The following is a 26,195-nucleotide window of genomic DNA, read 5'->3' on the forward strand; positions in this document are numbered from 1 at the left end:
AGAGATTATGCTGCCACGCAAACTCAATAGTGGTGGGGATCACAAACACGCAAGATAGTACGACTGCAAGAATATTTAATGCGTTGGCAAAGTGTTCAAAGTATTCAAATGTTGTCAGCAAAATTGTTACATCAACGGGTAAAGAAAACTGACGTTCTGTAAAGCTATCAAAATGTATCAAGGTGTAGAAAAAGTCTAATTAAAACAGTTAATAGTACCGCTGTCATTTTGTAGATGATTTTTTATGGATTATGTTAGTTATGGAAAAATAATTGGTGCATGAAAGGGTCAATGGGATAGTTACGAAACTACAAATGTTGTTAATGTTTGTAAGAAAATAAGACCGAGGAAGTAGACACAGTGTAATATCGTCAGTACAAATCATAATCTGATCACAATCGGAAAAAAAAAGAAGAAGAAGAATACAGTTTTGTTTGTAAATTTTTTTTTAATGACTCATAAAAAGGCTTGGGTACTAGTGATAACCCACAAGCTCTAAAATATCTAAAAAGATGCACTGTCTTCCGACCAGAGTTTCGGCACGGAAAAAACACATACTACAATTTAGTCACTGTGTATTAAGGTATGCATCAAATACTTGCCAATCGCATTTCGTTCATTTCGGGGTTTCGGGAAGGGGAATGATAAAAAAAAAAAGAAAGAATTCGCAACTGAGCGTCCGCGGTGCACCCATCTTACTAGGCTGCGCGAGTAAGCAGAAACCGTTACTATGCTCTTAGCTAAACCAATGATATTTATACTAACTAGATGTAAAACTTCAAATAAATTTCGTAAGAAATTGTGAAGCAAGTTTTTTAAGTTTTTAAAGCCGGTAGCCTCTTTATTTAAACTGACAATAATTCGTTTGTTTTAATCGATGTTTTTATGATTCTGGCTGGCAAAAAAAAAACTTGCTTGGCAAAAAAATATGCTTCACTGCGAAAGCGCGAGTTAAATATCTAGTTAATATACACTTAACCGCAAAATTAACGCACCACATACATTTCGATTTATTTTAATTGTGGTCATATATTTTGACAAACGTGTTAAGAATAGAACACATGAACACAGTTATTTCGATGATAATAATAAAAGCGACTTTGAGGATGGTGAGAAAAGAAAAGAAAAGAAAGAAAAACAAACTAAAACTAGAAATATGGTAAGTAATAAAATTAAGGTAAGTAACAAAATAAACTAAGATGATTATTGTTGTTATGCACACTAATACAGCTTAAAATGTAACATTTTTGACTTATCAATATCTAGTGTTGCCACATCTTGATGTTGTTGCAGCCAGACAGCACCGTGGATTTCTTTTAATTAGAGGTGTAATCGTTTCTTGAAGGATATCTTCACATACGCGGATAAGACTTTGTCGCAACTCGTCTAGGTGGTGGATGTTGACTTCTAACACAGCGTGCCATTATGCCCCAAAGATGCTCTATTGGGTTCATATCTGGACTGCAAGCCGGCCACTCCAAAACTTGAATAGTAGCATTTTGTAAGTATTCAGTAACAACATGCGCCGTATGTGGTCTAGCATTATCTTACATAAGAAGGAATCCATCTCCCATGAACGATGCAAGAGGTACCAAAAAAGGTTTTAAAATGTCAGCTTATGTATCGTTGAGAAGTCAGAACAGACGTGTTGCTCAAATGACAGTTATCATTGAGCAACACATCTGTTCATACTAACTTTATACATACTTTTCTTTTAAAAGTGAGGTTTAGTTACAGCAAAACGTGCTGCTTATGAAAAGCTGCTACAATTTGGAAACTAAAACGGAATAAAGCCTACAAATGACGTCACAATAAACATTATTATCGACTTTGTATTTGATAAATCCGGGAAATACGTAATATTTTTCAAAATAAGTCGGAATTTATAAGTGGTGCGTTAATTTTGCGGTAAAGTGCATATCATTGAGTTTAACAACGGTGCAGTGGTTACGCGCAGTCCTACTGAAATTTTTGGTGTTGGCGTAGCGTCAAGAGCAGAAAAGGTGCTTTTAGCTTGTTTCGAAAAAAAAAAAGAAAATAAAAAAAAGGGAAACTAAACAAATTAAATCCTGTTTTATCTTCTCATACAGTAGCTGATGCCAAAACCAAGACAAGTGACAAGTTTAGAGGAGTTCACACAGTTTTTTTAACGATTTTTCAAGAATGCTTTAAGGTAATAAAAAGTACTGTGCTATTTTATTTTCAATCTTTTCACCTTATTTTGGTGTTTGTGTTTTAAAATTTGAAGCAGTTTAACCCCTATTGTTGTGCCCACTTTACTTTTTCAAGTCTTCAAATACTTAAGAATAGTTTCTGATGAAAAATCCTTTCAAAAATAAATTTTCATTTTTAGAAGCATCAACTTTATGAAGGAGTAGTCACAAAAGACTTTCATGAGTGCAGTTACAGAGTTTGTTCTGAGTTCCTGGATTATCCAGAATGCAAGTTGCAATACTCTTTAGAGCATCCCACTCAATGAATAAGAAGTGGGAAATTCTTCTTGATTTTATTGGTGAGTGAAACAGAAATAGGATCTTTCTAAGACTTTTACCTATTTCTTTAGTTTGTTCATAGCTTTGTTTCATTTACAGTTATACTGACACAACCCCAATAAAGTAATGCTTAATTAGGTATGCTTTTCACTGGACAATCTATAGCTTCTTTGGAATGATCCCTTTAATTCGATTAAAGATATGCGATAAAATTTTAAAAAAATTACATACTCATTACATTTTGAACTGAACCTTTTGTTTGGCTTTCTCACATTATGTTTTATAGAGTTACTGCTAAAGTTAACTCAGCCTCAGGTAGCAAGTCTGATTATTGAAAATAAGTTATTGAAAGAGAATTTTGAGTGTTGTCCTGGGGCAAGGTTAAGGGTTAAGTTAGGTTAGCAGAGCATATAATATTGAAGCAGTTAAAGTTTCAAGAAAAAGGTAAGTCATGTTTCTTCGATAGTTTACCAGAACCATTTTTTAAAAGTGATAGTTTGAAAAAGTTGACCTTTAGCCAACAAGTAAACATCCTTTTAACTGACTTGGGAATTATATTTTTAAGTTTATTCTCCATCAATCCTGAGCTTCTAATTTGTACGCAAATACATTTGCAGGCTTAATTTAGGTTAGGTAATATGTTAAAAAATGTAATATTTAAAAAAAATACTTTGCTTATTGTTCCAGGTCTCATTAACTTTTACCACGCTCTGCGAGTTTGTGATTGGAAAAATGCAGATACAGTGTGCAAGGTATGTATGCTTTACCTTTGCTAACCTAATGCTGTGTCGGTTTAGTGTCATAAATTTTTTCATTTTCCATTTGTCATTTGATATTTTGTCAGTGGATGTTTTAGGTCACTTTTTAAAATTGTTTTACCTTTTTGTCAGTAAACATTTAAAGTGTTCATTTCTTGCAATAACTAAAGTATCTGAAAAATATTTTCTTGCTACTCAGTTTAAATTCTTAACTTAATTTGCACCATCCCAATTTTTAAACTTTCAAGCTTGTTTTTTTAGACTTTGTGAGGAATTACTACTTGGGAAAGGATCGAGGCTAATGACAAGCAAGTCCTCCTAAACTCTGCTGTTTCTTGGCGACCCTGGTGATGAATTAAAGTACTGTCATTACAACAGTTGAAAAGAACATTTAAATACAGAGGTTCTCAAAATGCTTTTTGACAGAGAAATCTGTCGGACGCTCATATACAGAGTTGATTTTCAGTTGTTCAACTTGGCCTTTGATCACATCTGCTGCCCAGCGTTAAATTTAAAAGCCTTTAAACGTTTTTTATGTTTTGGTTAATTGGGTTATTTTTGAAAGAAGCTTGTTATTTTTGAAAGAAGCTGGGTTATTTTTGAAAAAAAGCCCAAATGTTTTAGAGTGAAATTGATGCAGTACAAGAAAGCCATGTTTTCATCGTTGAAACTTAAAGTTACCCATCGACTTGATCATTCAAATGTCCACAAGTTTTTTCGTTGAGAGGGAGGGAGCCGGGACAAAGTCGTTGCAAAAAGTATCGCTTCTCGGCCTAATGGCTAAGATCAAGTGTAGTATCTGTTCTTATCAGTTTAATATCTGGTACGCCGGCATAGTCCGGCTCATATATTAATCTGATTTTTGGCATTTGGTCAAGGGATCGTAGGTTTACCTCGCCCTGACCGCGGGTTGCCTCGGCGTTGCACTACTGCTGAGCGCGGCCCATACTATAGAGAAGGAAAAAAAAAAAGCAAACAAACGGGACGATGCGGTGTGCAATCGAAAACCCACAATTGAGAAGATTGGGGCACGTCCGAGGCTGCCCACACAACGGGAAAAGCATACTTACCTGACGGGGAAGTAAACCTGATCAACATGGGGCTTCTTCCAGGGTGAGGCTCTTGCATTGCACTTCGCCTGGGCTGACCCCTGCGATTACCGCTAACGTCGGTAACTCGACCGTACAATTTCTGGTAGTGGGGGCCTGCGTTCGCGCTCGCCCCCTCCTCTAACGACTTAAAAAAAAAACCTCTCCTCTCACCCCTAAGAGTCTACTGCATATTTTGAGAGGCGCATACAAAGTCTGCTATAAGTGCAAATAAATTTTATTTATTTCAAAAGTTGTTGTTTTTTTTTTTTTTGTTTTTTTTTTTTTTGTACAAAATCAATAAAAATCTAAGAATCGCAAAGAGGCAACCAAATAAGCATAGGAGCGACGAGAATCGTTTCAACGTGACAACCAGCAAGCGTGATCGACCGGTTACAATCCCGGAAATCACTCGACGGCGGAACAAAATGTGACAGTCACAACAGTGAAAACGAGTCGCTGTAATAAAAAACAATGACGATAATAATAGTTAAAATAACAAACAGTAGCAATAAGAAAATCGATATCAATAGTGACAACGAAAATAATGACAACGATGAAGATAACAATAACGACAATAACAAAAATTAACGATAGCATCGATAAACTAACGATAATAGTAATACTGACAATAGCAACGACCACAAAAAAATAAGCATTAGCAATAACGATCTAACAGTAACAATAGTAACAACAACAGCAGCAGCAACAGTAACAACAATTGTCAACCATTTATGCATATCGCATATTGGATTCTGGTGCGGTGAAATGCATTCTTTTACTACCGTTCATTATTTTCATGAAAACAGCTCTGATTCCTACGTGTTGATCTTAGAAAGAAACGACAACGACCGAAACATTTTGGCAAGTTGACACGTCAATACGCAACGTTGCCAGAGATACGTAACGACGATTGACGAATCTTACAAATTTTTGCTCTTCAAAGCTAGTTTTGCAGTCTTTTCGTCATTTCGACAAAACTAGGGAACATTGACATCGTGCAACTTTAGACTTGCGAGGGTTTCTTTCATGGCCGCCGAGAGGACGGGGAAGATTCCCGGGTATCCCCGTGTATCTACAAACGATATTTTAAAAATCATTTTTTTAAAAGATTTAAATAGTTTTGACTTTTAAAAGATTTCATTAACTTTCGTTTTTAATTTTTAATGACTAGAGCACACTTCTATTGGTCCTGGGTATGTAATTGATCACAACGAGGGCCCCTTAAGAAAACTTCCCCTGGGCCCTCGTTGACTATGGTGGCTATAGTCCCTTTAACCGTTGCCCTTGTTGTTCAGCATCAAAACTAGCTTTCTGGCTTTTGTGCGAGGAAAAAGAGCGCCATTTTCTTTCCCTCAGAGATGCGGAGACGGAAGAAGCGCCCTCACACACCTTTCGACCAGTCGCTCCCCTTTCAATCGACACCACCCAGGCAGGGCCGTGTTTATGCATATTCTTTTGCAGGGGATGAGTTCTGTGTATCTTAGAGTCAACTGAAAAAGCAGATTTTGTAAAGAAAAGGGAGTCCCCTTTGGCGACTTTTTTTTTTTTTTTTCGTAAACGGTTGCAAAAGCCTACGGCACCAGGAGTTCCCAGGCGGTCACCCATCCAAGTACTACCCTGGCCCGACGATGCTTAACTTCCGTGATCGGACGAGAACGGGTGTATTCACCGTGGTATGGTCGTAGGCAATAGTGTACGGCTTTAATTTAAAATTTAAAGTTTCTAACGCCTTAACAATAATTTTTAACGGATGTGTGGCTATGAAAATAGCCTTTTGTGTTGTTTATACCGCCGTTTACTGGGCTGCTGGCTTTGGAACCTTCTCGTTCTTTTTGGGAAGCAACACAGCTTGAATGTTTGGCAACACACCGCCGCTCGCAATTGTAACACCTGACAACAACTTGTTTAACTCTTCGTCGTTGCGAACAGCTAGCTGTAAGTGACGAGGAATGATCCTGGCTTTTTTGTTATCGCGTGCAGCATTACCAGCTAACTCTAAGATTTCGGCGGAGAGGTATTCCAAAACTGCAGCTAAGTAGACCGGTGCGCCTGAACCGATGCGATTGGCGTAATGCCCTTTGCGCAAAAATCGGTGAACGCGACCAACAGGAAACTGAAGACCCGCTCTAAAAGATCGAGTTTTTGCCTTGGCCTTAGCTTTTCCTCCTTTTCCACGTCCTGACATTTTATTTTCTAACACAAGCAGAGACAGACAGACGGACCAGAGATCTCGTGCGCCTTTTTTTTATTTTAAACAGCAAAAAGTTTGCTATTCTTATCAAAATAGAGTGGTCTCAAAGTCAACCTTTTTTTAACCAATAGTAAAAAAGAAATAAACGATGCTCAAACAACTTAATCTTTTAAGAACCAATAGAAGTGCATATGACGCAAGAGTTTTCAAGTTGGAGGCTACAACTTTATCTTAAATTAAATCCAGTTGCAATGCAATGAAAACAAACGAAAAGAATTTTTACTGTTAGGCCCGTCGAAATGTCAGACGCACAAAAAACCGGAGGAAAACAAGCGCCAAAGGTGGCGAAAAAAGGCGAGAAGCGCGCCGGTAAGAAAGGTGGTAAAATCGCTGGAACTGGTGACAAGAAGCGCAAGAGAAAGAGACGAGAGTCTTATGCCATTTACATTTACAACGTCCTGAAGCAAGTTCACCCTGATGTCGGTGTTTCTTCTAAAGCAATGAGCATCATGAATTCTTTCGTGAACGACATTTTCGAAAGAATTGCTTCTGAAGCTTCGCGGCTCGCCCTTCAAAATAAGAAATCTACGATCTCTTCGCGTGAAATTCAAACCGCCGTGCGCCTTTTACTTCCCGGTGAACTTGCTAAACACGCAGTGAGCGAAGGCACCAAGGCTGTTACCAAGTACACCAGCAGTAAGTAGATCAAAATCCGCTCAAACGGCTATTTTTATAGCCACGCATCTTTTAAAAACATTAGACGCATTAACGAAATAGGTTCAAATGAAAATATCTGTTGCAATCGCTATATTTAATTGTGCAAACAATGCCAAGTGCAGAATAGCTAAACTAGCTGCTAAAATAAAACACTTAAACTGCTGCATCCGTCCTAGGCTATGAACAACTTAAAACCTTTTTTTTTCTTCTTCAAAATTGCTCTCAAACTCCCCTTTTCTAGAATATACATCGACCTAAAAAGCACGGAGCAGTTACCGGTGAGGTTACTGTGACTTTCAAACTCAATTAGTGTAATTGTTACTACCTGACAAAGTCCTAAATGCCGCGCAACGTTTTAAAGAAATGTGTACCTATGAAAATAGCCGTTTGATGAAGGATTGAGCAGTACAGGTTATTTCTTGTCCACTTTTGCGGTGGCACTCTTTGCAGCGACTTTCTTCTTAGGTGCTGTTTCAGCTTTCTTTACCGCGGGTTTTTTAGCAACCGGTAGCTTGGCGCTCCTTTTTAACTGGAGCGCATGAAATAGCACCAGCGCGACTAATCTTAGTGAGAGCAGTTCTACTTTTGAAAGTGTATGAGCAACGCTGGCTTCTAAAAATCCATTAGTCGATTGTCGCTATACCTATGCTGCCACGCAAACTCAATAGTGGTGGGGATCACAAACACGCAAGATAGTACGACTGCAAGAATATTTAATGCGTTGGCAAAGTGTTCAAAGTATTCAAATGTTGTCAGCAAAATTGTTACATCAACGGGTAAAGAAAACTGACGTTCTGTAAAGCTATCAAAATGTATCAAGGTGTAGAAAAAGTCTAATTAAAACAGTTAATAGTACCGCTGTCATTTTGTAGATGATTTTTTATGGATTATGTTAGTTATGGAAAAATAATTGGTGCATGAAAGGGTCAATGGGATAGTTACGAAACTACAAATGTTGTTAATGTTTGTAAGAAAATAAGACCGAGGAAGTAGACACAGTGTAATATCGTCAGTACAAATCATAATCTGATCACAATCGGAAAAAAAAAGAAGAAGAAGAATACAGTTTTGTTTGTAAATTTTTTTTTAATGACTCATAAAAAGGCTTGGGTACTAGTGATAACCCACAAGCTCTAAAATATCTAAAAAGATGCACTGTCTTCCGACCAGAGTTTCGGCACGGAAAAAACACATACTACAATTTAGTCACTGTGTATTAAGGTATGCATCAAATACTTGCCAATCGCATTTCGTTCATTTCGGGGTTTCGGGAAGGGGAATGATAAAAAAAAAAAAGAAAGAATTCGCAACTGAGCGTCCGCGGTGCACCCATCTTACTAGGCTGCGCGAGTAAGCAGAAACCGTTACTATGCTCTTAGCTAAACCAATGATATTTATACTAACTAGATGTAAAACTTCAAATAAATTTCGTAAGAAATTGTGAAGCAAGTTTTTTAAGTTTTTAAAGCCGGTAGCCTCTTTATTTAAACTGACAATAATTCGTTTGTTTTAATCGATGTTTTTATGATTCTGGCTGGCAAAAAAAAACTTGCTTGGCAAAAAAATATGCTTCACTGCGAAAGCGCGAGTTAAATATCTAGTTAATATACACTTAACCGCAAAATTAACGCACCACATACATTTCGATTTATTTTAATTGTGGTCATATATTTTGACAAACGTGTTAAGAATAGAACACATGAACACAGTTATTTCGATGATAATAATAAAAGCGACTTTGAGGATGGTGAGAAAAGAAAAGAAAAGAAAGAAAAACAAACTAAAACTAGAAATATGGTAAGTAATAAAATTAAGGTAAGTAACAAAATAAACTAAGATGATTATTGTTGTTATGCACACTAATACAGCTTAAAATGTAACATTTTTGACTTATCAATATCTAGTGTTGCCACATCTTGATGTTGTTGCAGCCAGACAGCACCGTGGATTTCTTTTAATTAGAGGTGTAATCGTTTCTTGAAGGATATCTTCACATACGCGGATAAGACTTTGTCGCAACTCGTCTAGGTGGTGGATGTTGACTTCTAACACAGCGTGCCATTATGCCCCAAAGATGCTCTATTGGGTTCATATCTGGACTGCAAGCCGGCCACTCCAAAACTTGAATAGTAGCATTTTGTAAGTATTCAGTAACAACATGCGCCGTATGTGGTCTAGCATTATCTTACATAAGAAGGAATCCATCTCCCATGAACGATGCAAGAGGTACCAAAAAAGGTTTTAAAATGTCAGCTTATGTATCGTTGAGAAGTCAGAACAGACGTGTTGCTCAAATGACAGTTATCATTGAGCAACACATCTGTTCATACTAACTTTATACATACTTTTCTTTTAAAAGTGAGGTTTAGTTACAGCAAAACGTGCTGCTTATGAAAAGCTGCTACAATTTGGAAACTAAAACGGAATAAAGCCTACAAATGACGTCACAATAAACATTATTATCGACTTTGTATTTGATAAATCCGGGAAATACGTAATATTTTTCAAAATAAGTCGGAATTTATAAGTGGTGCGTTAATTTTGCGGTAAAGTGCATATCATTGAGTTTAACAACGGTGCAGTGGTTACGCGCAGTCCTACTGAAATTTTTGGTGTTGGCGTAGCGTCAAGAGCAGAAAAGGTGCTTTTAGCTTGTTTCGAAAAAAAAAAAGAAAATAAAAAAAAGGGAAACTAAACAAATTAAATCCTGTTTTATCTTCTCATACAGTAGCTGATGCCAAAACCAAGACAAGTGACAAGTTTAGAGGAGTTCACACAGTTTTTTTAACGATTTTTCAAGAATGCTTTAAGGTAATAAAAAGTACTGTGCTATTTTATTTTCAATCTTTTCACCTTATTTTGGTGTTTGTGTTTTAAAATTTGAAGCAGTTTAACCCCTATTGTTGTGCCCACTTTACTTTTTCAAGTCTTCAAATACTTAAGAATAGTTTCTGATGAAAAAATCCTTTCAAAAATAAATTTTCATTTTTAGAAGCATCAACTTTATGAAGGAGTAGTCACAAAAGACTTTCATGAGTGCAGTTACAGAGTTTGTTCTGAGTTCCTGGATTATCCAGAATGCAAGTTGCAATACTCTTTAGAGCATCCCACTCAATGAATAAGAAGTGGGAAATTCTTCTTGATTTTATTGGTGAGTGAAACAGAAATAGGATCTTTCTAAGACTTTTACCTATTTCTTTAGTTTGTTCATAGCTTTGTTTCATTTACAGTTATACTGACACAACCCCAATAAAGTAATGCTTAATTAGGTATGCTTTTCACTGGACAATCTATAGCTTCTTTGGAATGATCCCTTTAATTCGATTAAAGATATGCGATAAAATTTTAAAAAAATTACATACTCATTACATTTTGAACTGAACCTTTTGTTTGGCTTTCTCACATTATGTTTTATAGAGTTACTGCTAAAGTTAACTCAGCCTCAGGTAGCAAGTCTGATTATTGAAAATAAGTTATTGAAAGAGAATTTTGAGTGTTGTCCTGGGGCAAGGTTAAGGGTTAAGTTAGGTTAGCAGAGCATATAATATTGAAGCAGTTAAAGTTTCAAGAAAAAGGTAAGTCATGTTTCTTCGATAGTTTACCAGAACCATTTTTTAAAAGTGATAGTTTGAAAAAGTTGACCTTTAGCCAACAAGTAAACATCCTTTTAACTGACTTGGGAATTATATTTTTAAGTTTATTCTCCATCAATCCTGAGCTTCTAATTTGTACGCAAATACATTTGCAGGCTTAATTTAGGTTAGGTAATATGTTAAAAAATGTAATATTTAAAAAAAATACTTTGCTTATTGTTCCAGGTCTCATTAACTTTTACCACGCTCTGCGAGTTTGTGATTGGAAAAATGCAGATACAGTGTGCAAGGTATGTATGCTTTACCTTTGCTAACCTAATGCTGTGTCGGTTTAGTGTCATAAATTTTTTCATTTTCCATTTGTCATTTGATATTTTGTCAGTGGATGTTTTAGGTCACTTTTTAAAATTGTTTTACCTTTTTGTCAGTAAACATTTAAAGTGTTCATTTCTTGCAATAACTAAAGTATCTGAAAAATATTTTCTTGCTACTCAGTTTAAATTCTTAACTTAATTTGCACCATCCCAATTTTTAAACTTTCAAGCTTGTTTTTTTAGACTTTGTGAGGAATTACTACTTGGGAAAGGATCGAGGCTAATGACAAGCAAGTCCTCCTAAACTCTGCTGTTTCTTGGCGACCCTGGTGATGAATTAAAGTACTGTCATTACAACAGTTGAAAAGAACATTTAAATACAGAGGTTCTCAAAATGCTTTTTGACAGAGAAATCTGTCGGACGCTCATATACAGAGTTGATTTTCAGTTGTTCAACTTGGCCTTTGATCACATCTGCTGCCCAGCGTTAAATTTAAAAGCCTTTAAACGTTTTTTATGTTTTGGTTAATTGGGTTATTTTTGAAAGAAGCTTGTTATTTTTGAAAGAAGCTGGGTTATTTTTGAAAAAAAGCCCAAATGTTTTAGAGTGAAATTGATGCAGTACAAGAAAGCCATGTTTTCATCGTTGAAACTTAAAGTTACCCATCGACTTGATCATTCAAATGTCCACAAGTTTTTTCGTTGAGAGGGAGGGAGCCGGGACAAAGTCGTTGCAAAAAGTATCGCTTCTCGGCCTAATGGCTAAGATCAAGTGTAGTATCTGTTCTTATCAGTTTAATATCTGGTACGCCGGCATAGTCCGGCTCATATATTAATCTGATTTTTGGCATTTGGTCAAGGGATCGTAGGTTTACCTCGCCCTGACCGCGGGTTGCCTCGGCGTTGCACTACTGCTGAGCGCGGCCCATACTATAGAGAAGGAAAAAAAAAAAGCAAACAAACGGGACGATGCGGTGTGCAATCGAAAACCCACAATTGAGAAGATTGGGGCACGTCCGAGGCTGCCCACACAACGGGAAAAGCATACTTACCTGACGGGGAAGTAAACCTGATCAACATGGGGCTTCTTCCAGGGTGAGGCTCTTGCATTGCACTTCGCCTGGGCTGACCCCTGCGATTACCGCTAACGTCGGTAACTCGACCGTACAATTTCTGGTAGTGGGGGCCTGCGTTCGCGCTCGCCCCCTCCTCTAACGACTTAAAAAAAAAACCTCTCCTCTCACCCCTAAGAGTCTACTGCATATTTTGAGAGGCGCATACAAAGTCTGCTATAAGTGCAAATAAATTTTATTTATTTCAAAAGTTGTTGTTTTTTTTTTTTTTGTTTTTTTTTTTTTTTGTACAAAATCAATAAAAATCTAAGAATCGCAAAGAGGCAACCAAATAAGCATAGGAGCGACGAGAATCGTTTCAACGTGACAACCAGCAAGCGTGATCGACCGGTTACAATCCCGGAAATCACTCGACGGCGGAACAAAATGTGACAGTCACAACAGTGAAAACGAGTCGCTGTAATAAAAAACAATGACGATAATAATAGTTAAAATAACAAACAGTAGCAATAAGAAAATCGATATCAATAGTGACAACGAAAATAATGACAACGATGAAGATAACAATAACGACAATAACAAAAATTAACGATAGCATCGATAAACTAACGATAATAGTAATACTGACAATAGCAACGACCACAAAAAAATAAGCATTAGCAATAACGATCTAACAGTAACAATAGTAACAACAACAGCAGCAGCAACAGTAACAACAATTGTCAACCATTTATGCATATCGCATATTGGATTCTGGTGCGGTGAAATGCATTCTTTTACTACCGTTCATTATTTTCATGAAAACAGCTCTGATTCCTACGTGTTGATCTTAGAAAGAAACGACAACGACCGAAACATTTTGGCAAGTTGACACGTCAATACGCAACGTTGCCAGAGATACGTAACGACGATTGACGAATCTTACAAATTTTTGCTCTTCAAAGCTAGTTTTGCAGTCTTTTCGTCATTTCGACAAAACTAGGGAACATTGACATCGTGCAACTTTAGACTTGCGAGGGTTTCTTTCATGGCCGCCGAGAGGACGGGGAAGATTCCCGGGTATCCCCGTGTATCTACAAACGATATTTTAAAAATCATTTTTTTAAAAGATTTAAATAGTTTTGACTTTTAAAAGATTTCATTAACTTTCGTTTTTAATTTTTAATGACTAGAGCACACTTCTATTGGTCCTGGGTATGTAATTGATCACAACGAGGGCCCCTTAAGAAAACTTCCCCTGGGCCCTCGTTGACTATGGTGGCTATAGTCCCTTTAACCGTTGCCCTTGTTGTTCAGCATCAAAACTAGCTTTCTGGCTTTTGTGCGAGGAAAAAGAGCGCCATTTTCTTTCCCTCAGAGATGCGGAGACGGAAGAAGCGCCCTCACACACCTTTCGACCAGTCGCTCCCCTTTCAATCGACACCACCCAGGCAGGGCCGTGTTTATGCATATTCTTTTGCAGGGGATGAGTTCTGTGTATCTTAGAGTCAACTGAAAAAGCAGATTTTGTAAAGAAAAGGGAGTCCCCTTTGGCGACTTTTTTTTTTTTTTTTCGTAAACGGTTGCAAAAGCCTACGGCACCAGGAGTTCCCAGGCGGTCACCCATCCAAGTACTACCCTGGCCCGACGATGCTTAACTTCCGTGATCGGACGAGAACGGGTGTATTCACCGTGGTATGGTCGTAGGCAATAGTGTACGGCTTTAATTTAAAATTTAAAGTTTCTAACGCCTTAACAATAATTTTTAACGGATGTGTGGCTATGAAAATAGCCTTTTGTGTTGTTTATACCGCCGTTTACTGGGCTGCTGGCTTTGGAACCTTCTCGTTCTTTTTGGGAAGCAACACAGCTTGAATGTTTGGCAACACACCGCCGCTCGCAATTGTAACACCTGACAACAACTTGTTTAACTCTTCGTCGTTGCGAACAGCTAGCTGTAAGTGACGAGGAATGATCCTGGCTTTTTTGTTATCGCGTGCAGCATTACCAGCTAACTCTAAGATTTCGGCGGAGAGGTATTCCAAAACTGCAGCTAAGTAGACCGGTGCGCCTGAACCGATGCGATTGGCGTAATGCCCTTTGCGCAAAAATCGGTGAACGCGACCAACAGGAAACTGAAGACCCGCTCTAAAAGATCGAGTTTTTGCCTTGGCCTTAGCTTTTCCTCCTTTTCCACGTCCTGACATTTTATTTTCTAACACAAGCAGAGACAGACAGACGGACCAGAGATCTCGTGCGCCTTTTTTTTATTTTAAACAGCAAAAAGTTTGCTATTCTTATCAAAATAGAGTGGTCTCAAAGTCAACCTTTTTTTAACCAATAGTAAAAAAGAAATAAACGATGCTCAAACAACTTAATCTTTTAAGAACCAATAGAAGTGCATATGACGCAAGAGTTTTCAAGTTGGAGGCTACAACTTTATCTTAAATTAAATCCAGTTGCAATGCAATGAAAACAAACGAAAAGAATTTTTACTGTTAGGCCCGTCGAAATGTCAGACGCACAAAAAACCGGAGGAAAACAAGCGCCAAAGGTGGCGAAAAAAGGCGAGAAGCGCGCCGGTAAGAAAGGTGGTAAAATCGCTGGAACTGGTGACAAGAAGCGCAAGAGAAAGAGACGAGAGTCTTATGCCATTTACATTTACAACGTCCTGAAGCAAGTTCACCCTGATGTCGGTGTTTCTTCTAAAGCAATGAGCATCATGAATTCTTTCGTGAACGACATTTTCGAAAGAATTGCTTCTGAAGCTTCGCGGCTCGCCCTTCAAAATAAGAAATCTACGATCTCTTCGCGTGAAATTCAAACCGCCGTGCGCCTTTTACTTCCCGGTGAACTTGCTAAACACGCAGTGAGCGAAGGCACCAAGGCTGTTACCAAGTACACCAGCAGTAAGTAGATCAAAATCCGCTCAAACGGCTATTTTTATAGCCACGCATCTTTTAAAAACATTAGACGCATTAACGAAATAGGTTCAAATGAAAATATCTGTTGCAATCGCTATATTTAATTGTGCAAACAATGCCAAGTGCAGAATAGCTAAACTAGCTGCTAAAATAAAACACTTAAACTGCTGCATCCGTCCTAGGCTATGAACAACTTAAAACCTTTTTTTTTCTTCTTCAAAATTGCTCTCAAACTCCCCTTTTCTAGAATATACATCGACCTAAAAAGCACGGAGCAGTTACCGGTGAGGTTACTGTGACTTTCAAACTCAATTAGTGTAATTGTTACTACCTGACAAAGTCCTAAATGCCGCGCAACGTTTTAAAGAAATGTGTACCTATGAAAATAGCCGTTTGATGAAGGATTGAGCAGTACAGGTTATTTCTTGTCCACTTTTGCGGTGGCACTCTTTGCAGCGACTTTCTTCTTAGGTGCTGTTTCAGCTTTCTTTACCGCGGGTTTTTTAGCAACCGGTAGCTTGGCGCTCCTTTTTAACTGGAGCGCATGAAATAGCACCAGCGCGACTAATCTTAGTGAGAGCAGTTCTACTTTTGAAAGTGTATGAGCAACGCTGGCTTCTAAAAATCCATTAGTCGATTGTCGCTATACCTATGCTGCCACGCAAACTCAATAGTGGTGGGGATCACAAACACGCAAGATAGTACGACTGCAAGAATATTTAATGCGTTGGCAAAGTGTTCAAAGTATTCAAATGTTGTCAGCAAAATTGTTACATCAACGGGTAAAGAAAACTGACGTTCTGTAAAGCTATCAAAATGTATCAAGGTGTAGAAAAAGTCTAATTAAAACAGTTAATAGTACCGCTGTCATTTTGTAGATGATTTTTTATGGATTATGTTAGTTATGGAAAAATAATTGGTGCATGAAAGGGTCAATGGGATAGTTACGAAACTACAAATGTTGTTAATGTTTGTAAGAAAATAAGACCGAGGAAGTAGACACAGTGTAATATCGTCAGTACAAATCATAATCTGATCACAATCGGAAAAAAAAAGAAGAAGAAGAATACAGTTTTGTTTGTAAATTTTTTTTTAATGACTCATAAAAAGGCTTGGGTACTAGTGATAACCCACAAGCTCTAAAATATCTAAAAAGATGCACTGTCTTCCGACCAGAGTTTCGGCACGGAAAAAACACATACTACAATTTAGTCACTGTGTATTAAGGTATGCATCAAATACTTGCCAATCGCATTTCGTTCATTTCGGGGTTTCGGGAAGGGGAATGATAAAAAAAAAAAAGAAAGAATTCGCAACTGAGCGTCCGCGGTGCACCCATCTTACTAGGCTGCGCGAGTAAGCAGAAACCGTTACTATGCTCTTAGCTAAACCAATGATATTTATACTAACTAGATGTAAAACTTCAAATAAATTTCGTAAGAAATTGTGAAGCAAGTTTTTTAAGTTTTTAAAGCCGGTAGCCTCTTTATTTAAACTGACAATAATTCGTTTGTTTTAATCGATGTTTTTATGATTCTGGCTGGCAAAAAAAAACTTGCTTGGCAAAAAAATATGCTTCACTGCGAAAGCGCGAGTTAAATATCTAGTTAATATACACTTAACCGCAAAATTAACGCACCACATACATTTCGATTTATTTTAATTGTGGTCATATATTTTGACAAACGTGTTAAGAATAGAACACATGAACACAGTTATTTCGATGATAATAATAAAAGCGACTTTGAGGATGGTGAGAAAAGAAAAGAAAAGAAAGAAAAACAAACTAAAACTAGAAATATGGTAAGTAATAAAATTAAGGTAAGTAACAAAATAAACTAAGATGATTATTGTTGTTATGCACACTAATACAGCTTAAAATGTAACATTTTTGACTTATCAATATCTAGTGTTGCCACATCTTGATGTTGTTGCAGCCAGACAGCACCGTGGATTTCTTTTAATTAGAGGTGTAATCGTTTCTTGAAGGATATCTTCACATACGCGGATAAGACTTTGTCGCAACTCGTCTAGGTGGTGGATGTTGACTTCTAACACAGCGTGCCATTATGCCCCAAAGATGCTCTATTGGGTTCATATCTGGACTGCAAGCCGGCCACTCCAAAACTTGAATAGTAGCATTTTGTAAGTATTCAGTAACAACATGCGCCGTATGTGGTCTAGCATTATCTTACATAAGAAGGAATCCATCTCCCATGAACGATGCAAGAGGTACCAAAAAAGGTTTTAAAATGTCAGCTTATGTATCGTTGAGAAGTCAGAACAGACGTGTTGCTCAAATGACAGTTATCATTGAGCAACACATCTGTTCATACTAACTTTATACATACTTTTCTTTTAAAAGTGAGGTTTAGTTACAGCAAAACGTGCTGCTTATGAAAAGCTGCTACAATTTGGAAACTAAAACGGAATAAAGCCTACAAATGACGTCACAATAAACATTATTATCGACTTTGTATTTGATAAATCCGGGAAATACGTAATATTTTTCAAAATAAGTCGGAATTTATAAGTGGTGCGTTAATTTTGCGGTAAAGTGCATATCATTGAGTTTAACAACGGTGCAGTGGTTACGCGCAGTCCTACTGAAATTTTTGGTGTTGGCGTAGCGTCAAGAGCAGAAAAGGTGCTTTTAGCTTGTTTCGAAAAAAAAAAAGAAAATAAAAAAAAGGGAAACTAAACAAATTAAATCCTGTTTTATCTTCTCATACAGTAGCTGATGCCAAAACCAAGACAAGTGACAAGTTTAGAGGAGTTCACACAGTTTTTTTAACGATTTTTCAAGAATGCTTTAAGGTAATAAAAAGTACTGTGCTATTTTATTTTCAATCTTTTCACCTTATTTTGGTGTTTGTGTTTTAAAATTTGAAGCAGTTTAACCCCTATTGTTGTGCCCACTTTACTTTTTCAAGTCTTCAAATACTTAAGAATAGTTTCTGATGAAAAAATCCTTTCAAAAATAAATTTTCATTTTTAGAAGCATCAACTTTATGAAGGAGTAGTCACAAAAGACTTTCATGAGTGCAGTTACAGAGTTTGTTCTGAGTTCCTGGATTATCCAGAATGCAAGTTGCAATACTCTTTAGAGCATCCCACTCAATGAATAAGAAGTGGGAAATTCTTCTTGATTTTATTGGTGAGTGAAACAGAAATAGGATCTTTCTAAGACTTTTACCTATTTCTTTAGTTTGTTCATAGCTTTGTTTCATTTACAGTTATACTGACACAACCCCAATAAAGTAATGCTTAATTAGGTATGCTTTTCACTGGACAATCTATAGCTTCTTTGGAATGATCCCTTTAATTCGATTAAAGATATGCGATAAAATTTTAAAAAAATTACATACTCATTACATTTTGAACTGAACCTTTTGTTTGGCTTTCTCACATTATGTTTTATAGAGTTACTGCTAAAGTTAACTCAGCCTCAGGTAGCAAGTCTGATTATTGAAAATAAGTTATTGAAAGAGAATTTTGAGTGTTGTCCTGGGGCAAGGTTAAGGGTTAAGTTAGGTTAGCAGAGCATATAATATTGAAGCAGTTAAAGTTTCAAGAAAAAGGTAAGTCATGTTTCTTCGATAGTTTACCAGAACCATTTTTTAAAAGTGATAGTTTGAAAAAGTTGACCTTTAGCCAACAAGTAAACATCCTTTTAACTGACTTGGGAATTATATTTTTAAGTTTATTCTCCATCAATCCTGAGCTTCTAATTTGTACGCAAATACATTTGCAGGCTTAATTTAGGTTAGGTAATATGTTAAAAAATGTAATATTTAAAAAAAATACTTTGCTTATTGTTCCAGGTCTCATTAACTTTTACCACGCTCTGCGAGTTTGTGATTGGAAAAATGCAGATACAGTGTGCAAGGTATGTATGCTTTACCTTTGCTAACCTAATGCTGTGTCGGTTTAGTGTCATAAATTTTTTCATTTTCCATTTGTCATTTGATATTTTGTCAGTGGATGTTTTAGGTCACTTTTTAAAATTGTTTTACCTTTTTGTCAGTAAACATTTAAAGTGTTCATTTCTTGCAATAACTAAAGTATCTGAAAAATATTTTCTTGCTACTCAGTTTAAATTCTTAACTTAATTTGCACCATCCCAATTTTTAAACTTTCAAGCTTGTTTTTTTAGACTTTGTGAGGAATTACTACTTGGGAAAGGATCGAGGCTAATGACAAGCAAGTCCTCCTAAACTCTGCTGTTTCTTGGCGACCCTGGTGATGAATTAAAGTACTGTCATTACAACAGTTGAAAAGAACATTTAAATACAGAGGTTCTCAAAATGCTTTTTGACAGAGAAATCTGTCGGACGCTCATATACAGAGTTGATTTTCAGTTGTTCAACTTGGCCTTTGATCACATCTGCTGCCCAGCGTTAAATTTAAAAGCCTTTAAACGTTTTTTATGTTTTGGTTAATTGGGTTATTTTTGAAAGAAGCTTGTTATTTTTGAAAGAAGCTGGGTTATTTTTGAAAAAAAGCCCAAATGTTTTAGAGTGAAATTGATGCAGTACAAGAAAGCCATGTTTTCATCGTTGAAACTTAAAGTTACCCATCGACTTGATCATTCAAATGTCCACAAGTTTTTTCGTTGAGAGGGAGGGAGCCGGGACAAAGTCGTTGCAAAAAGTATCGCTTCTCGGCCTAATGGCTAAGATCAAGTGTAGTATCTGTTCTTATCAGTTTAATATCTGGTACGCCGGCATAGTCCGGCTCATATATTAATCTGATTTTTGGCATTTGGTCAAGGGATCGTAGGTTTACCTCGCCCTGACCGCGGGTTGCCTCGGCGTTGCACTACTGCTGAGCGCGGCCCATACTATAGAGAAGGAAAAAAAAAAAGCAAACAAACGGGACGATGCGGTGTGCAATCGAAAACCCACAATTGAGAAGATTGGGGCACGTCCGAGGCTGCCCACACAACGGGAAAAGCATACTTACCTGACGGGGAAGTAAACCTGATCAACATGGGGCTTCTTCCAGGGTGAGGCTCTTGCATTGCACTTCGCCTGGGCTGACCCCTGCGATTACCGCTAACGTCGGTAACTCGACCGTACAATTTCTGGTAGTGGGGGCCTGCGTTCGCGCTCGCCCCCTCCTCTAACGACTTAAAAAAAAAACCTCTCCTCTCACCCCTAAGAGTCTACTGCATATTTTGAGAGGCGCATACAAAGTCTGCTATAAGTGCAAATAAATTTTATTTATTTCAAAAGTTGTTGTTTTTTTTTTTTTTTTTTTTTTTTTTTTTGTACAAAATCAATAAAAATCTAAGAATCGCAAAGAGGCAACCAAATAAGCATAGGAGCGACGAGAATCGTTTCAACGTGACAACCAGCAAGCGTGATCGACCGGTTACAATCCCGGAAATCACTCGACGGCGGAACAAAATGTGACAGTCACAACAGTGAAAACGAGTCGCTGTAATAAAAAACAATGACGATAATAATAGTTAAAATAACAAACAGTAGCAATAAGAAAATCGATATCAATAGTGACAACGAAAATAATGACAACGATGAAGATAACAATAACGACAATAACAAAAATTAACGATAGCATCGATAAACTAACGATAATAGTAATACTGACAATAGCAACGACCACAAAAAAATAAGCATTAGCAATAACGATCTAACAGTAACAATAGTAACAACAACAGCAGCAGCAACAGTAACAACAATTGTCAACCATTTATGCATATCGCATATTGGATTCTGGTGCGGTGAAATGCATTCTTTTACTACCGTTCATTATTTTCATGAAAACAGCTCTGATTCCTACGTGTTGATCTTAGAAAGAAACGACAACGACCGAAACATTTTGGCAAGTTGACACGTCAATACGCAACGTTGCCAGAGATACGTAACGACGATTGACGAATCTTACAAATTTTTGCTCTTCAAAGCTAGTTTTGCAGTCTTTTCGTCATTTCGACAAAACTAGGGAACATTGACATCGTGCAACTTTAGACTTGCGAGGGTTTCTTTCATGGCCGCCGAGAGGACGGGGAAGATTCCCGGGTATCCCCGTGTATCTACAAACGATATTTTAAAAATCATTTTTTTAAAAGATTTAAATAGTTTTGACTTTTAAAAGATTTCATTAACTTTCGTTTTTAATTTTTAATGACTAGAGCACACTTCTATTGGTCCTGGGTATGTAATTGATCACAACGAGGGCCCCTTAAGAAAACTTCCCCTGGGCCCTCGTTGACTATGGTGGCTATAGTCCCTTTAACCGTTGCCCTTGTTGTTCAGCATCAAAACTAGCTTTCTGGCTTTTGTGCGAGGAAAAAGAGCGCCATTTTCTTTCCCTCAGAGATGCGGAGACGGAAGAAGCGCCCTCACACACCTTTCGACCAGTCGCTCCCCTTTCAATCGACACCACCCAGGCAGGGCCGTGTTTATGCATATTCTTTTGCAGGGGATGAGTTCTGTGTATCTTAGAGTCAACTGAAAAAGCAGATTTTGTAAAGAAAAGGGAGTCCCCTTTGGCGACTTTTTTTTTTTTTTTTCGTAAACGGTTGCAAAAGCCTACGGCACCAGGAGTTCCCAGGCGGTCACCCATCCAAGTACTACCCTGGCCCGACGATGCTTAACTTCCGTGATCGGACGAGAACGGGTGTATTCACCGTGGTATGGTCGTAGGCAATAGTGTACGGCTTTAATTTAAAATTTAAAGTTTCTAACGCCTTAACAATAATTTTTAACGGATGTGTGGCTATGAAAATAGCCTTTTGTGTTGTTTATACCGCCGTTTACTGGGCTGCTGGCTTTGGAACCTTCTCGTTCTTTTTGGGAAGCAACACAGCTTGAATGTTTGGCAACACACCGCCGCTCGCAATTGTAACACCTGACAACAACTTGTTTAACTCTTCGTCGTTGCGAACAGCTAGCTGTAAGTGACGAGGAATGATCCTGGCTTTTTTGTTATCGCGTGCAGCATTACCAGCTAACTCTAAGATTTCGGCGGAGAGGTATTCCAAAACTGCAGCTAAGTAGACCGGTGCGCCTGAACCGATGCGATTGGCGTAATGCCCTTTGCGCAAAAATCGGTGAACGCGACCAACAGGAAACTGAAGACCCGCTCTAAAAGATCGAGTTTTTGCCTTGGCCTTAGCTTTTCCTCCTTTTCCACGTCCTGACATTTTATTTTCTAACACAAGCAGAGACAGACAGACGGACCAGAGATCTCGTGCGCCTTTTTTTTATTTTAAACAGCAAAAAGTTTGCTATTCTTATCAAAATAGAGTGGTCTCAAAGTCAACCTTTTTTTAACCAATAGTAAAAAAGAAATAAACGATGCTCAAACAACTTAATCTTTTAAGAACCAATAGAAGTGCATATGACGCAAGAGTTTTCAAGTTGGAGGCTACAACTTTATCTTAAATTAAATCCAGTTGCAATGCAATGAAAACAAACGAAAAGAATTTTTACTGTTAGGCCCGTCGAAATGTCAGACGCACAAAAAACCGGAGGAAAACAAGCGCCAAAGGTGGCGAAAAAAGGCGAGAAGCGCGCCGGTAAGAAAGGTGGTAAAATCGCTGGAACTGGTGACAAGAAGCGCAAGAGAAAGAGACGAGAGTCTTATGCCATTTACATTTACAACGTCCTGAAGCAAGTTCACCCTGATGTCGGTGTTTCTTCTAAAGCAATGAGCATCATGAATTCTTTCGTGAACGACATTTTCGAAAGAATTGCTTCTGAAGCTTCGCGGCTCGCCCTTCAAAATAAGAAATCTACGATCTCTTCGCGTGAAATTCAAACCGCCGTGCGCCTTTTACTTCCCGGTGAACTTGCTAAACACGCAGTGAGCGAAGGCACCAAGGCTGTTACCAAGTACACCAGCAGTAAGTAGATCAAAATCCGCTCAAACGGCTATTTTTATAGCCACGCATCTTTTAAAAACATTAGACGCATTAACGAAATAGGTTCAAATGAAAATATCTGTTGCAATCGCTATATTTAATTGTGCAAACAATGCCAAGTGCAGAATAGCTAAACTAGCTGCTAAAATAAAACACTTAAACTGCTGCATCCGTCCTAGGCTATGAACAACTTAAAACCTTTTTTTTTCTTCTTCAAAATTGCTCTCAAACTCCCCTTTTCTAGAATATACATCGACCTAAAAAGCACGGAGCAGTTACCGGTGAGGTTACTGTGACTTTCAAACTCAATTAGTGTAATTGTTACTACCTGACAAAGTCCTAAATGCCGCGCAACGTTTTAAAGAAATGTGTACCTATGAAAATAGCCGTTTGATGAAGGATTGAGCAGTACAGGTTATTTCTTGTCCACTTTTGCGGTGGCACTCTTTGCAGCGACTTTCTTCTTAGGTGCTGTTTCAGCTTTCTTTACCGCGGGTTTTTTAGCAACCGGTAGCTTGGCGCTCCTTTTTAACTGGAGCGCATGAAATAGCACCAGCGCGACTAATCTTAGTGAGAGCAGTTCTACTTTTGAAAGTGTATGAGCAACGCTGGCTTCTAAAAATCCATTAGTCGATTGTCGCTATACCTATGCTGCCACGCAAACTCAATAGTGGTGGGGATCACAAACACGCAAGATAGTACGACTGCAAGAATATTTAATGCGTTGGCAAAGTGTTCAAAGTATTCAAATGTTGTCAGCAAAATTGTTACATCAACGGGTAAAGAAAACTGACGTTCTGTAAAGCTATCAAAATGTATCAAGGTGTAGAAAAAGTCTAATTAAAACAGTTAATAGTACCGCTGTCATTTTGTAGATGATTTTTTATGGATTATGTTAGTTATGGAAAAATAATTGGTGCATGAAAGGGTCAATGGGATAGTTACGAAACTACAAATGTTGTTAATGTTTGTAAGAAAATAAGACCGAGGAAGTAGACACAGTGTAATATCGTCAGTACAAATCATAATCTGATCACAATCGGAAAAAAAAAGAAGAAGAAGAATACAGTTTTGTTTGTAAATTTTTTTTTAATGACTCATAAAAAGGCTTGGGTACTAGTGATAACCCACAAGCTCTAAAATATCTAAAAAGATGCACTGTCTTCCGACCAGAGTTTCGGCACGGAAAAAACACATACTACAATTTAGTCACTGTGTATTAAGGTATGCATCAAATACTTGCCAATCGCATTTCGTTCATTTCGGGGTTTCGGGAAGGGGAATGATAAAAAAAAAAAAGAAAGAATTCGCAACTGAGCGTCCGCGGTGCACCCATCTTACTAGGCTGCGCGAGTAAGCAGAAACCGTTACTATGCTCTTAGCTAAACCAATGATATTTATACTAACTAGATGTAAAACTTCAAATAAATTTCGTAAGAAATTGTGAAGCAAGTTTTTTAAGTTTTTAAAGCCGGTAGCCTCTTTATTTAAACTGACAATAATTCGTTTGTTTTAATCGATGTTTTTATGATTCTGGCTGGCAAAAAAAAACTTGCTTGGCAAAAAAATATGCTTCACTGCGAAAGCGCGAGTTAAATATCTAGTTAATATACACTTAACCGCAAAATTAACGCACCACATACATTTCGATTTATTTTAATTGTGGTCATATATTTTGACAAACGTGTTAAGAATAGAACACATGAACACAGTTATTTCGATGATAATAATAAAAGCGACTTTGAGGATGGTGAGAAAAGAAAAGAAAAGAAAGAAAAACAAACTAAAACTAGAAATATGGTAAGTAATAAAATTAAGGTAAGTAACAAAATAAACTAAGATGATTATTGTTGTTATGCACACTAATACAGCTTAAAATGTAACATTTTTGACTTATCAATATCTAGTGTTGCCACATCTTGATGTTGTTGCAGCCAGACAGCACCGTGGATTTCTTTTAATTAGAGGTGTAATCGTTTCTTGAAGGATATCTTCACATACGCGGATAAGACTTTGTCGCAACTCGTCTAGGTGGTGGATGTTGACTTCTAACACAGCGTGCCATTATGCCCCAAAGATGCTCTATTGGGTTCATATCTGGACTGCAAGCCGGCCACTCCAAAACTTGAATAGTAGCATTTTGTAAGTATTCAGTAACAACATGCGCCGTATGTGGTCTAGCATTATCTTACATAAGAAGGAATCCATCTCCCATGAACGATGCAAGAGGTACCAAAAAAGGTTTTAAAATGTCAGCTTATGTATCGTTGAGAAGTCAGAACAGACGTGTTGCTCAAATGACAGTTATCATTGAGCAACACATCTGTTCATACTAACTTTATACATACTTTTCTTTTAAAAGTGAGGTTTAGTTACAGCAAAACGTGCTGCTTATGAAAAGCTGCTACAATTTGGAAACTAAAACGGAATAAAGCCTACAAATGACGTCACAATAAACATTATTATCGACTTTGTATTTGATAAATCCGGGAAATACGTAATATTTTTCAAAATAAGTCGGAATTTATAAGTGGTGCGTTAATTTTGCGGTAAAGTGCATATCATTGAGTTTAACAACGGTGCAGTGGTTACGCGCAGTCCTACTGAAATTTTTGGTGTTGGCGTAGCGTCAAGAGCAGAAAAGGTGCTTTTAGCTTGTTTCGAAAAAAAAAAAGAAAATAAAAAAAAGGGAAACTAAACAAATTAAATCCTGTTTTATCTTCTCATACAGTAGCTGATGCCAAAACCAAGACAAGTGACAAGTTTAGAGGAGTTCACACAGTTTTTTTAACGATTTTTCAAGAATGCTTTAAGGTAATAAAAAGTACTGTGCTATTTTATTTTCAATCTTTTCACCTTATTTTGGTGTTTGTGTTTTAAAATTTGAAGCAGTTTAACCCCTATTGTTGTGCCCACTTTACTTTTTCAAGTCTTCAAATACTTAAGAATAGTTTCTGATGAAAAAATCCTTTCAAAAATAAATTTTCATTTTTAGAAGCATCAACTTTATGAAGGAGTAGTCACAAAAGACTTTCATGAGTGCAGTTACAGAGTTTGTTCTGAGTTCCTGGATTATCCAGAATGCAAGTTGCAATACTCTTTAGAGCATCCCACTCAATGAATAAGAAGTGGGAAATTCTTCTTGATTTTATTGGTGAGTGAAACAGAAATA

At 37.3% G+C, this 26,195-nt stretch overlaps 9 non-coding genes across 9 annotated transcripts; 6 read left to right on the forward strand and 3 right to left on the reverse strand.

Moving 5' to 3' along the window:
* Positions 1–4,010: 4,010 nt before the first annotated feature.
* On the forward strand, positions 4,011–4,202 carry LOC149876193 (U2 spliceosomal RNA). Its single transcript, XR_016448859.1, has one exon. It is a non-coding gene; the product is annotated as a U2 spliceosomal RNA (small nuclear RNA).
* Positions 4,203–4,312: 110 nt separating this feature from the next.
* LOC149876194 (U1 spliceosomal RNA) lies at positions 4,313–4,476 on the forward strand. Its single transcript, XR_016448874.1, has one exon. It is a non-coding gene; the product is annotated as a U1 spliceosomal RNA (small nuclear RNA).
* Positions 4,477–5,909: 1,433 nt separating this feature from the next.
* On the reverse strand, positions 5,910–6,028 carry LOC149876195 (5S ribosomal RNA). The gene has a single exon (XR_016448902.1). It is a non-coding gene; the product is annotated as a 5S ribosomal RNA (ribosomal RNA).
* A 5,870-nt stretch (positions 6,029–11,898) lies between these two features.
* LOC149876196 (U2 spliceosomal RNA) lies at positions 11,899–12,090 on the forward strand. Its single transcript, XR_016448861.1, has one exon. It is a non-coding gene; the product is annotated as a U2 spliceosomal RNA (small nuclear RNA).
* A 110-nt stretch (positions 12,091–12,200) lies between these two features.
* Positions 12,201–12,364, forward strand: LOC149876197 (U1 spliceosomal RNA). The gene has a single exon (XR_016448875.1). It is a non-coding gene; the product is annotated as a U1 spliceosomal RNA (small nuclear RNA).
* A 1,434-nt stretch (positions 12,365–13,798) lies between these two features.
* LOC149876198 (5S ribosomal RNA) lies at positions 13,799–13,917 on the reverse strand. Its single transcript, XR_016448903.1, has one exon. It is a non-coding gene; the product is annotated as a 5S ribosomal RNA (ribosomal RNA).
* A 5,870-nt stretch (positions 13,918–19,787) lies between these two features.
* On the forward strand, positions 19,788–19,979 carry LOC149876199 (U2 spliceosomal RNA). The gene has a single exon (XR_016448862.1). It is a non-coding gene; the product is annotated as a U2 spliceosomal RNA (small nuclear RNA).
* Positions 19,980–20,089: 110 nt separating this feature from the next.
* LOC149876200 (U1 spliceosomal RNA) lies at positions 20,090–20,253 on the forward strand. The gene has a single exon (XR_016448876.1). It is a non-coding gene; the product is annotated as a U1 spliceosomal RNA (small nuclear RNA).
* A 1,433-nt stretch (positions 20,254–21,686) lies between these two features.
* Positions 21,687–21,805, reverse strand: LOC149876201 (5S ribosomal RNA). The gene has a single exon (XR_016448904.1). It is a non-coding gene; the product is annotated as a 5S ribosomal RNA (ribosomal RNA).
* Between the last annotated feature and the right edge of the window lie 4,390 nt (positions 21,806–26,195).

Source organism: Hydra viridissima, unplaced genomic scaffold, assembly GCF_058129835.1.
Source record: "Hydra viridissima isolate aposymbiotic clone 2 unplaced genomic scaffold, HvirCarnegie_v1 scaffold_29, whole genome shotgun sequence".
Lineage (NCBI taxonomy): Eukaryota > Metazoa > Cnidaria > Hydrozoa > Anthoathecata > Hydridae > Hydra > Hydra viridissima.